The sequence below is a fragment of the Myotis davidii genome, unplaced genomic scaffold (assembly GCF_000327345.1).
Source record: "Myotis davidii unplaced genomic scaffold, ASM32734v1 scaffold110, whole genome shotgun sequence".
NCBI lineage: Eukaryota > Metazoa > Chordata > Mammalia > Chiroptera > Vespertilionidae > Myotis > Myotis davidii.
In genome coordinates, this window is record NW_006283436.1 from 1,322,845 (window position 1) to 1,335,464 (window position 12,620).

The following is a 12,620-nucleotide window of genomic DNA, read 5'->3' on the forward strand; positions in this document are numbered from 1 at the left end:
TACAAAGAATAAGACATGTCCTTGCTCTAGAAAAACTCACAGTATAGCCAAGCAAAAGCTCAAAACCTTAGCCAGTGCTACAAAACACTTACACCCAGACAGCTATGATAACACAGAGCAGCAAACTGTTGTGCCTGGGGCCTGTCAGAGAAAGCATTTTTTAAGTGAAGGTCTTGATGGAGAAACTGTAATAGTTTTTAACTAGAGGCCTAGAGAGTATACCAGGTATTCCAGGAAGAAAAAGCATAACTCACTGTTATAGCACTTTGTGGTTTCCTCAAGTCACTGGCAGGACAGAAAACAGCCGGAATGAATGCCCAGGAAACTAACAAGGGGTGAGAACAGACAGAATGGGATGGGAATAGTATGTCATGCCAAGGAGTTGGGAAAGTTAACTCTGGACGTAGGGAGGAGGATGGGTGAAAAGGAGAGATACTGAGTTTACTGAGACCTTATGGAGGTTATAGAAAAGGCTAACATGTGGCCTAAACCAGTGGTCGGCAAACTTCAGTCCCTTGAGTGTGGCTCTTTCACAAAATACCACATGCGGGTGCGCACATACAGTGTGATTGAAACTTCGTGGCCACACTCAAGGGGCCAAAGAGCCGCATGTGGCTCGCGAGCCGCAGTTTGCCGATGACTAGCCTAAACTAAGACTGGATGTTTACAGAGACTTTGCAAAGTTCAAATGGAAATTATTAGTAATGGATTGAATGAGGGAGCTAATGAAGAGGAAGGAATCAAAATAACTCATGTATCCAGTTTAGGAGACTAGTTTAATATCCTTAAAGATTTTAGGGAAAGTAGAAGAAACAGACATTGGGGTAGAGAGCAGGGCAGGGATGAATGAATTGGGAGAGAGAATGGAGCTGTGATTGCCTGTGCTGAAAGACATTAATTTGGGGTTTTAGTACAATAGGTACATAAAATAATGTCTTTTACTGATAACATATTATTCTTGATATATTTGATTAATGTCCCACTTAAATGTATTCACCATCAAAACACATCCTCTATAACAAAAGGCTAATATGCAAATTGACCATCACGCCCTTGCACAAGATGGCCACCCCTATGTGGTCATAAGATGGCCCCCACAAGACGGCCAGCAGGGGAGGCAGTTGGGGGTGACCAGGTCTGCAGGGAGGGCAGTTAGGGGTGACCGGGCCAGCATGGGAGGGCAGTTGAGGGCGACTAGGCCTGCAGGGGAGAGCAGTTAGGGGTGACTGGGCCGGCAGGGAGGGCAGTTGGGGGCAATCAGGCCGGCAGGGAGGACAGTTGGGGGCAATTGGGCCAGCAGGGGAGCAGTTAGGTGTCAATAAAGCTGGCAGGGGAGTGGTTAGGGGGTGATTAGGCTGGCAGGCAGAAGCGATTAGGGGCAATCAGGAAAGCAGGCAGGCGAGCGGTTGAGAGCCAGCAGTCCTGGATTGTGAGAGGGCTGTCCAACTGCCAGTTGGACAGGGATCGGGCCTAAACCGGCAATTGGACATCCCCCTAAGGGGTCCCAGATTGGAGAGGGTGCAGGCTGGGCTGAGGGACCCCCTCCCTCCCCAGTGCACAAATTTTGTGCACCAGGCCTCTAGTGTTATATAACAGTATGGATCAAGTCACCTGTTTCTATATTCCCAACACTACAAGAGAAGTTTGGTATTTTGAGTAGCAGTAATTTCATGTTATGCTTAATATTCTACCTTCATGACTATATTCCAGATGCTTCTAGGGAGGAACACCATCTCCATGTGACTGCACAAAGTTTTGAGACAAAGAATTTTCTGACCTCAACTAGTGATCGGTCTCTTCATTAAAGCCAAGAACTGATATGGTTCATATTTCCTAACCTCCACTTTTCACATGGAGATACTTTCATTTCTAGGAGCGTCACAATGTTAAACCTTTTCAAATGATATATTTTGGTTTAATTCACAAAATTTGAAGGCTACAGATTCTTATGGATTAGGAGTAAACTACTCAACAGAAACAATAATAGCTACTAGTTGTTGAATATGTATAGCATTTTCAATGATATTCTAAGAAACTTGCTTACTATTATATTAAAAAAAATCTTCACAGTGATCTTGGAAAGGCATTAAAACATTATTACAAGAAAAATAGGTGAGTTTTTTCACATTAGATATCAGGGTGGGGGCTTTTGATGTCTCATCTTATTTCACACTGAGTCTTTTTCATTAACTTCTCTTAATGCATTCAAAAGTTGTTAAAGTTTCTTATATAAAAATATGATTGATTGTTATAGTGACAGTAATTGCATTTTAGCAAAAGTAACCATTATAGTAATTTTCTTCAAGGAGGAGATCTAACTAACTAAAGTAGCTAGTTAACTTCCTCACACATTAACTCTGAAATTTCTAACATGAAAATACTTAATAAGGGAAGTACAGGTTGAAAAACATAAAATAGCATGTAATATTTACAAATCTACTTTCATCGGGTGGTTCACAATTTTATGTAGCTGTTAATCACAAATTAAGTGAAAAACTAAATTAAAAAACTAAAATTTCTACACTAATGGACTAACTAAGCTAAGTCCTCAACTGAAGCCTTCTAAATTGACTCTCAGATATCTCTTATTTTCATTTCTAAACTACAGAAGGTAATTATTTTCTTTGAAACCAAGATTTACTCATATCATGCCCTTAGAAGATTGAATCAAATGAATATGCAAAGATATCATGATTACAAAGGAAAAAGAAAAAACAATTACACATGTGTGTAGATGGGGGAAATGCACTATGTAGTGACAACTTGTACACGCTAAATCACAAGTGAAACAGCATTCGCATTTAATTTCCTTATTCCACTGCGCACCTGAATACTAATTAGGGACTAAAATTGGAAATGTGTGGTGCTGCATGTATTGATAAAATCTCAGCTCGCTATTATTCAGACACCAGTGATTAACATGAATTGCATCCTGGGAAAAGCTACTTTGTCATTTTTATAGTTTTCTTTCTAAAATTCTTGTTCTTTCTTATTGGAAGGTATATACTAATTTCAAAATCAATCAAAGGTAACAGAAATGATGGCTAAACGTTCAATTGCATTTTCTAATATTTGTTGTTAAGATTGTATAGACAGTAACTGCCATGAGGAGTATACTGGTAAAGCACAAGCCTCCAATTCAGTATGCAAATAGATGAACAGTATTCAAGGTAGCCTAAATCAATTGAGTCAACTCCAATTTTTCATTTTGTGGGGGCCACGGAGAACAGTAGTACTTAGTTTCTGCTCCTTCTTAGCCCTATTTTTAAAATGGCCCCCAGGACTTTAAAAGAAAGATTTATTTTGAAGGCTGACATAGAGGAAAAGGAGTTTAAACCTCATGATTTTTCCCTGGCTGCCTCTATCCATCTCTCTGCATCTCCATTCCTTTTCTAGCCTCTGTATTTAAATTGGCCCTTGCACTACCATTTGATTTATTTTGGAGTTATTCTTATAGATAAGAATTTTATTCACAAAGCCATATTTCTTTGAATTAATGCTTTCTTTTATTTTCCCACTATCCCCAGAGATTACAGATCCTTTCCCATTTGTTTGCACATTTTGCCCATCAATTGCATCAATAATATACATTAGTTCTTATTATGTATGGCAAGTGGTGCAGTAGGGGGAAATGCAGATATGTGTGTGTATCCATGAGTATGTGTATGCACACACCTTGCATGTGTCTGTGTGCTTTTGACTTGTATTATAAAATAAGGATTCAGTATAAAATTAATGATAGTAGTCTCTCAGAAAAACCCTACTTCCTTGAAGCCTGGCTGGTGTCTCATTTATTAACAGAACACAAAGATAAAGGTAATTACCAAAAAAAATTAAACTCCTACACATCAAAATAGAATAGAATGTTTCAAAGAGAAGGACCTAGCAAATATCTGCCAAGAAAGTCATAGGGATTGTATCGGTTAGGATGCTTTTTAGTTACAACAACAGAAAACCCAACCCCAACATAAACTTGCATAAACAATGAAGAGAATGCATTGGATCATGTAACCAACAGTCTGGAGCAGGGGTCCTGAAACTACGGCCCGCGGGCCACATGCAAATACAAATATTGTTTTTGTTCCCATTTTGTTTTTTTACTTCAAAATAAGATATGTGCAGTGTGCATAGGAATTTGTTCATAGGTTTTTTTTAAACTATAGTCCGGCCCTCCAATGGTCTGAGGGACAGTGAACTGGCCCCCTGTTTAAAAAGTTTGAGGACCCCTGGTGGAGGATGGAAGAGACTCAGGTGCAAATAACCAGAGCTCCAGGCTATTCCCAGGTTATTGGCTACAATTGTCTCAGGTGTCTTGGTTCTTTTCCCTTCTTGATTGTTGGTTCTGCCCTTAGGTTACCTACTTTCCAAATCGCAAAATTTGAGCTAGAAGCAACCAGGGTTACGGTCTTCTTTCTCAGAGGTTCTCAACCTGTGGGTCGCGACCCCTTTGGCGGTCGAACAACCCTTTCACAGGGGTCGCCTAAGACCATCCTGCATATCAAATGTACACATTACGATTCATAACAGTAGCAACATTACAGTTATGAAGTAGCAACGAAAATAATTTTATGTTTGGGTCACAACATGAGGAACTGTATTTAAAGGGCCAGAAGGTTGAGAACCACTAGTCTTTCTCATTCACATCTCCCAGGAGAGGGCATGTTTTCCCCCAGCCAAAAAAATAAAAGTCCTAAACTTCATTCATTGACCCAGTTTGGGCACCTCTTGAATCATCTGTAGTGGCAAGGAGGAAAGACATTCAATAGTCCCTACCCACACTCATTTCTGCAGGAGATACATTCCAAGACCCCTCACATATATATCTCTATGTAGTTCTGTACTCTATTTTACTGTTTTTCCCTATACACACATACTTATGATAAAATTTAAACTACTCATGTACTTTGTGGTCATTAGTAAATAAAAATAAGGTTTATTTGAACACAAGTACTGTGATATGGTGATAGTTGCTCTAACAAGCCAGAGATCTAACGGACAGGGAACATATACAAGAGTGGATACACTGGACAAAGGGATGGTTCATGTCCCAGGTTGGACAGAGCAAGATGGCACAAGATTTCATCACGCTACTCATTACAGCACACAATTTAAAACTTATGAATTGCTGGTTCTGTAATTTTCCATTTAGTATTTTCAGACTGCAGTTGACCCTAGGTAACTGAAACAGTGAAAAGCGAAACCATGGATAAGGGGGACAACTGTATTGGTTTAGACCAGTGGTCGGCAAACTGCGGCTCACGAGCCACATGCAACTCTTTGGCCCCTTGAGTGTGGCTCTTCCACAAAATACTGACTTCTGTGCATGGGCCACAAAGTTTCAATCGCACTGTACATGTGCGCCCACACGTGGTATTTTGTGGAAGAGCCATATTCAAGGGGCCAAAGAGCCGCATGTGGCTCGCGAGCCACAGTTTGACAACCACTGGTTTAGACCAACCAAGGTGTATGCCTGGCACACCCTGATACAATTCCATAGGTTTCTTAAATGCTAAAACACTTCAAAACATAAGCAGCTAAGGCTCTGAGTCTCCCCAGGTGTTCCTCACTGCATCAACAACCCCTCCTGAAATCCCCCTGACCCCTCCATTATCCAGCAGCTAAAAAGTCAATATCTGCAAAGCAAAGATCCATTTGCACCATGCTCCAGCAATACAGTAGGCATCCCTTCTGTTTGGATGGATCATGTCCTGGACGTTAAACATTTTGAATATCATCTAACTTGCAGCATCAATCCTACTATATTAGTTTCCTAGGTAGCCATAACAAAGTACCGCAAACTGTATGGCTTAACACAGCAGAAATATACTATCTAGAAGTCCAAAATCAAATTGTTGGCTGAGCCATGCTCCTTCCAAAGACTCAAGGGAAGATCCCTCCTGGTCTTTTCTAGCTTTTGATGGTTGCCCACATTCCTTGGTGTGCCTTCGTTTGTGGTAAGGTAACTCCAATCTCTGCATCTGTCTTCACATGTTGGTCATCTATGTATCTTGTGTCTAAATTTCCCTTTTCTTATAAAAACATCAATCACAGGATTAGGACCCACCTTAACCTAGCATGACCTCATCTTAACTTGCTAATATCTTCAAAGACCTTATTTCCAAATAAGGTCACATTCACAGGTTCTAGGTGGATATAACTTTGGGGGACACTATTCAAGCCAGTCTATCCCCCCAAGAGGGATGGCTGCTATGCAATGGGCAAGTAGCAAAGTGATGTTAAGGGGGTTCCCACAATGTCAACTGTAGATGCTGGACCCTCTGGCCCTTTGGTCTCTTCATTTACCTGATTATAGACAACAGCTTTATAGTTGAACTGGCATTTCAGATTTTATTTGCATATTCTGAGCTAGGTCCCATACTGCCTAATCTCATTTTTTATTCTAAGGCCTATGTCCACTGACTTCAAAAAGTAATTTTGGGGAGAGGTCTGGCGAAGAGTCCTTAAATCCATATGCCAGTCCAAGCATTATTAATAGAGTGAATAAACAATATATCTCACCTAGGTCAGTACTACTTTTTTTTGTTTAATGTATATACTAGTAGGTGTGATTAATTAAATAAAAGTTCATTCAGAATTTTCCTACATTTATATTCCTTTGTCATTATGTATATTCTCTATCAACAGATTGTAAATCACAATTACTATTGGACTTAAGCACACTGGCCTCTTTTAGAAGGACCATGAGTAAATTGGGATACAATTCTGGCTGCTGTTACAAAGGCCAAAATAGCCCTAACTGTTTTTGGCTCAGTGGATAGAGCGTCAACCTGAGGACTGTAAGGTCCCGGGCTCGATTCCGGTTAGGGGCATGTACCTTGGTTGCAGGCACATCCCCAGTAGGAGGTGTGTAGGAGGCAGCTGATCGATGTTTCTAACTCTTTATCCCTCTCCCTTCATCTCTGTAAAAACATCAATAAAATATATTTTAAAAAAAACAACAAAGGCCAAAACAATAATAGCTTAAACAAAGAGACATTGATTGTTTTTCTCATGTAAAAACTGAAGCACAAGTAATCCAGGGGTCACATGGCAACTCCGTGGTCTTGAGGACCTAGGTACATTCTTAAGACAGGGTTTTCATCACCATTGTGGCTGGGTTCTGCTCACATAAAATTGGCTAGATCCTAAAATATATGGCCACCATAGCAGCAAGAATAGCTGAGAAATGTAGTCTTTATCTGGGCAGCCATGTGTAATCAATTTATGGTTGTTCAAAGTTCTTATTGGTGTTTCATTTGTTTTGCTTTGTGCAGCCATGTGCTCATAAATTGTAAGAGTTGAGAGTTCTATTACTAAAGAAAGAAGGATAAAAGCGTTATTAGGGAAGAGTTAGCATCCTTGACAAAATCTACATGCATTTGGAAGAAAGTAATGGCTATTTGCAAAAGATTTGCATATCCCTAATGTTTGTTCTAATATCAAAATAACTTTACACATCTTTAATATTGCTGTTTTGTTATTCGTTTTCTTTAGAATCTACCTCATCTTACTATTTATATTGTTGGCTTAAAAATAATCACTAGCTGTCTAGTGAAAAGGTTTCAAAGGAGAATGGTTGCAAACATGGAGGTCAACAGAAAATTATGTGGAAGGGAAATAATTACAATTTGGCGAGTGACTATTTTACTAGAATGAGGATTTTTAAATCCGTATATATGGTGACAAGTTATCCAATTATAACTAGTAAGAAGAAATGTTAAACTAGGGTATCAATCTCGAAGTCTTACAAACTATAACACACAGTGCTACAGTCAAGCAAGACTTCATGTAGCTTAAATCTGGTACCCTCTTTAAAAGCAGCTTCTTCTCAAATGAGAAAAGGCATGACAATTTTTTATAAATTTTGGATAACAACATTGGGCAGAACTTTGCCAGAGCAAAACAAATGAAACAATAATGCAAATTTGAAAAAAAGAATAACATTGGAGGATTTGGAGTATATTCAATTTATGATTGTTCAAAGTTGTTATTGGTGCTGAATTTCTCACAATTCTGACTTCTTGCAGAACCTTATTATAAGCTTTTATGGAGATAAGTGTACTGGATGGTCTCAGTGTGTCCCTCAGATCCACTCTCCATCCTTCCACACCAGACCTGCACCCCAGGAGGCTGACGTGTATAGAGCATATCACTAAGCTTGCTTGCCCTCTGGTTTCTTGCTAAATCCCATCAATGAGAGGCTCCAACAGGATACTGGACACTGAAAGGGTGATGAAGTTGCGTATGTATTCCCCTGCTTTCCTCCATGCCACAATGCAGTTTGGCAGTGCCTGAGTTCCTCCACTGAAGGCCACAGCTCCTGTCATCTCATTCTCTCCTACAGATGCAGCCATAGCTGCCTTTCCTATTCCAGGGCTAGAGAGGGTCTAGCCAGGCCCTCTTATTGATTTAACTCTACCATTAGAAATAGCTCCTTCATTAAGTTGTCTTCAATTGCTCCTTTTGAGTGAGCCATCTGTTTGCAGGACAATGAGTGGTACAGGGAGGAAGAAATGACTCACTCATCAAACAACTAGTCCTACTAATCCAATGGCTAATAGGCCATCCTTGATTTTTAAATTCTCTTCTTTCTATGAATCCCTGCCTTCCAAACTTGGCTCAAGGTTAGTCTCTTTCATAAACCATTTCTAAATCAGCCACATGGCTCTAGGTCCTAGAAACACTGGCCAGCACTTCCAGTTCATTACTCTGTTCATTGCCTCACTTTTCTAAAGAATTGATTTAAGAGGAAGGGAGGGAGGAGTGGAGAGAGAAGCAGAGAAACATCAATTTGTTGTTCCACTTATTTATGCTTTCATTGGTTGCTTCTTGTATGTGCCCTGACCAGAGATCAAATCTGCATCCTTGAGGTATTGGGATGATGCTCTAACCAACTGAGCTACCTGGCCAAGGCCTACTTTTGATGTATTTATAAGCCATTTGTAAGTTTTAACATCTCTCGTGTGAAGATGATTTTTTGGTCTACTTTCTGTATAAATTCTCTAAACACTTCTCAAGTTTTATGCTTCTTAAGCAATAGATATGCAATATTTGTTAGTTTCAGGAAGCCAATACCGCACTTGCTTCGGGTTTGAATTGGGAAGCAAGGTGAATATAGATAAACTACCTCAAAATATGTTCCCCAACCTACACTTTCACTATGAGCAACAAATTTGAAAGACAGACAGTTTCTTCTCATCTCAGCACTTCTTAATGCTAAAGAGACCTAGGACCAAGTCCCTTGACTACATATACTCTTCCCCTGGTAGTTCTCATGCAGTCTCATGACTTTATAAGCTTAGTAAACATTTCTACTTCCAAGTCTAATAAGCATTTATTCTCAAACTTAATATATTCACATCCAAACTTCTGATCTCTTCACTTCCACTCCAAATATGTTAATAGTCCAATCTTCCTCTTTCAGTAACCAGTAATTCCAGTTTCCTAGCCAAAAGCTTTGGAGTCATCTTTTATTCACCTCCTTCCCCCCACCGCCACCCCCCATCCTACAAAAATCTTTCAAGAAGTCAGGTCAGTCCTATATACACAATACATTCAGATTCCAACCACTTCTCAGTGCTTCTTCTGTTACCCACCACTCTGGTCCAGGCCACTGCAATTCATTGCAATAGCCTCCTCTATGGTCTCCTCAGCTTCTGTCCTGGTCCTTCTAATTCTCTGTTCTCAACAGAGCAGCCAGGGTACTTTCTTTTTAAATTGTAGATCACAATATTCTTCCGTTGGTTGCACACTCACTCCGAGTGACACCAGGTGTGTGGAAATTATAAATCCTAGCTTTTATTTTTTATTGAATTAATTGGGGTGACATTGGTTAATAAAATTATATAGGTTTCAGGGATACAATTCTATATCATCTGTATATGTATTGTGTCAAGTCTCTCTCCATCACCATTTATTCCTCCTTTACCCTCTTCTACCTCTACCCATCCCCCTTTCCTTCAGGTAATCACTATACTATTGTCTCTGTCTATGAGTATTTTCTTTTTTGCTTAATCCCTTCATCCTTTTTACCCAGCTCCCCAACTCACATCCCCTCTAACAGCTGTCAGTCTGTTTTACCTGTAAGTATCCATGAGTCTATTTCTATTTTGTTTGCTTGTTTATTTTGTTCATTAGATTTCAACATATAAGTGAAATCATATGGTATTTGTCTTTCTCTGACTGGCTTATTTCATTTAGCAATAAATCCAAGCTTTTAGAAGAGAAAATACTGAGTAGACCAGGAAAAAGGCTGAGCAGAGAATAAAAAGGCAGAAGCACACTCGCAAGCAGACCAAGAGATTTTGAGTTAGAGGAACTGCTCTGAAAAACCCCATCTTCTCTTTCCTTTTGTGGCCATCATGGAAGCAGCAGTTGCCAAAATGAAGTGTAATCCTTTTGTGACTTATAAGCAGAGCAAGAACCGTAAAAGGCATTTTAATGCACCTTCCCACATTCACATGAACATTATGTTTTTCCCTTTTTCTGAAGAGTTAAGACAGAATTACAATGTTTGATCCATGTCCATCCAAAAGGATGATGAAGTTCAAGTTGTGTGATGACACCACAAAGGTCAGCAAATTGGTGATGTAGTCCAAGTTTACAGGGAAAACATGTGTCATTTACATTGAACATATGCAGCAAGAGAAGCCAATGACACAACAGCCCATGTGAGCATTCAGCCCAGAAAGATGGTTGTCACTGGGTTAAAACTGGACAAAGACAGCAAAAGGATCCTTGAATGTAAAGCCAAATCTCACCAAGGAGGAAAGAAAAAGGGGAAATATAAGGAAGAAACAAGTGAGAAGATGTAAGAATGAAGCAATATTACATGCATCCTTCATTAAAAACTGCTAAAATGAAAAAAAACGAAAATAAAAAACCCAAACTCCTCAGCCCTATCCCTGTGGTCTACCAGCTGCCCCATCCTCCCAAAGAACAAACAGATGGAAAATTGTTTCAAGTTCCTGTTTATTAATTTAATATCAATTTGCACCAAAAGACTAAGATTATCAAAGATTTCCAGGAATAAAATTAGGGCCCTATCTTTATTAGAGAGTTCTCCTGCCTTGGTCAATTATAAAGTAGTAGAGAGGGCTTCTCCTTTGCCCTTCTGCTGGCCATGTGAAGAAACTTGAACTTGGCTCTGCCTCTGTTCTTCCCCAAGTCTTGTTTCTTTGAAATGTGCACTGTTTGCAAATCACAGTATTTTTAAAATAATCAAAAGAAGGAAGGAAGGAAGGAAGGAAGGAAGGAAGGAAGGAAGGAAGGAAGGAAGGAAGGAAGGAAGGAAGGAAGGAAGGAAGGAAGGAAGGAAGGAAGGAAGGAAGGAAGGAAGGAAGGAAGGAAGGAAGGAAGGAAGGAAGGAAGGAAGGAAGGAAGGAAGGAAGGAAGGAAGGAAGGAAGGAAGGAAGGAAGGAAGGAAGGAAGGAAGGAAGGAAGGAAGGAAGGAAGGAAGGAAGGAAGGAAGGAAGGAAGGAAGGAAGGAAGGAAGGAAAGGAGGGAAGGAGGGAGGGAGGGAGGGCGGGAGAGAGAGAGAGAGAAAGAAAGAAAGAAAGAGAGAAAGAAAAGAAGGAAGAAAAGAAGGAAGGAAGAAGTCATAGTACACTCCAGACACAAGAAAATATTCTTGGGAAGCATTTCTAAGTACGTACTTGAGAGTTTTCAAAAGAACATCAATAAAAGAGGTTAAATGAATGAGTTTTAAATGTTGATATTTCAGGTATGTTAGTCAATCAGAAGGCCTATTACATACAACAATACCCTTCCTCAGATCGCATAACAAACGTTTCTATCACATAAAAAGATATTCTGAAGTGTAAGTAATTCACATTTGGTGCCTGCTATTGATGAGAGTATTCCAATTTCCAGCAACTCTCAATACACACAAAATAAGTGCCTTAGATTTCAATTTTTCATATTGTTTGATATGAGGTTTCACTGGTTTTATTTCAAAAGTAATGTCTCAAAGAAAACGAACATTTATATAAAACTTCTTTAGGATTTTAAAAGCATTTTATATTTTGGCTTCCTTTAGAGAATTTCTAGAAGAGAGGTAAAATATTGAGATTTAACCATACCAGAAACACAGCAATGAAGTTAACTTTACTAGACCAAATCAGAATTTCAGTGCCAATAGGTATTAATCAACATATTCACAATCTTTCAATTCTCTGTTGTACTTTCAGTTCTCTGCTGTACATCTTTTATATTCATTGACATGCTGCTCAATGTGTGTATTTTTATTTTTTCTAACAGAAATATTATACAACTTGTGATGTATGTCAAATGAGAACATTCTTTTTTGAATAACAGAAATGAATGGGTGGTTCCTGTTCTGATATGTAAAGAGTTCTAAGTGATCATTCCCATCTTCACAATATGAAAAATCCTGAAAAACGTAAACTCAATACCTCTTTTAAGATACATGACAGATTTGAGAATACATGGCAAACCATAACCCCAAAACAAAAGACAGGTGAATATAGAGAGTTACCACTTAGCTGAAGGAGAAACAAGTGGAGTCAGCAGTCTCTAGGACAGTGGTTTTCAACCTTCCAAATGCCGCGACCCTTTAATACAGTTCCTCATGTTGTGGTGACCCCCAATTTCATTGTTAC

At 39.3% G+C, this 12,620-nt stretch overlaps 1 pseudogene; it reads left to right on the top strand.

The window, feature by feature from the left end:
- The first annotated feature begins 10,382 nt into the window (after window positions 1-10,382).
- Window positions 10,383-10,814, top strand: LOC102767995 (annotated as a pseudogene).
- The last annotated feature ends 1,806 nt before the right edge of the window (window positions 10,815-12,620 follow it).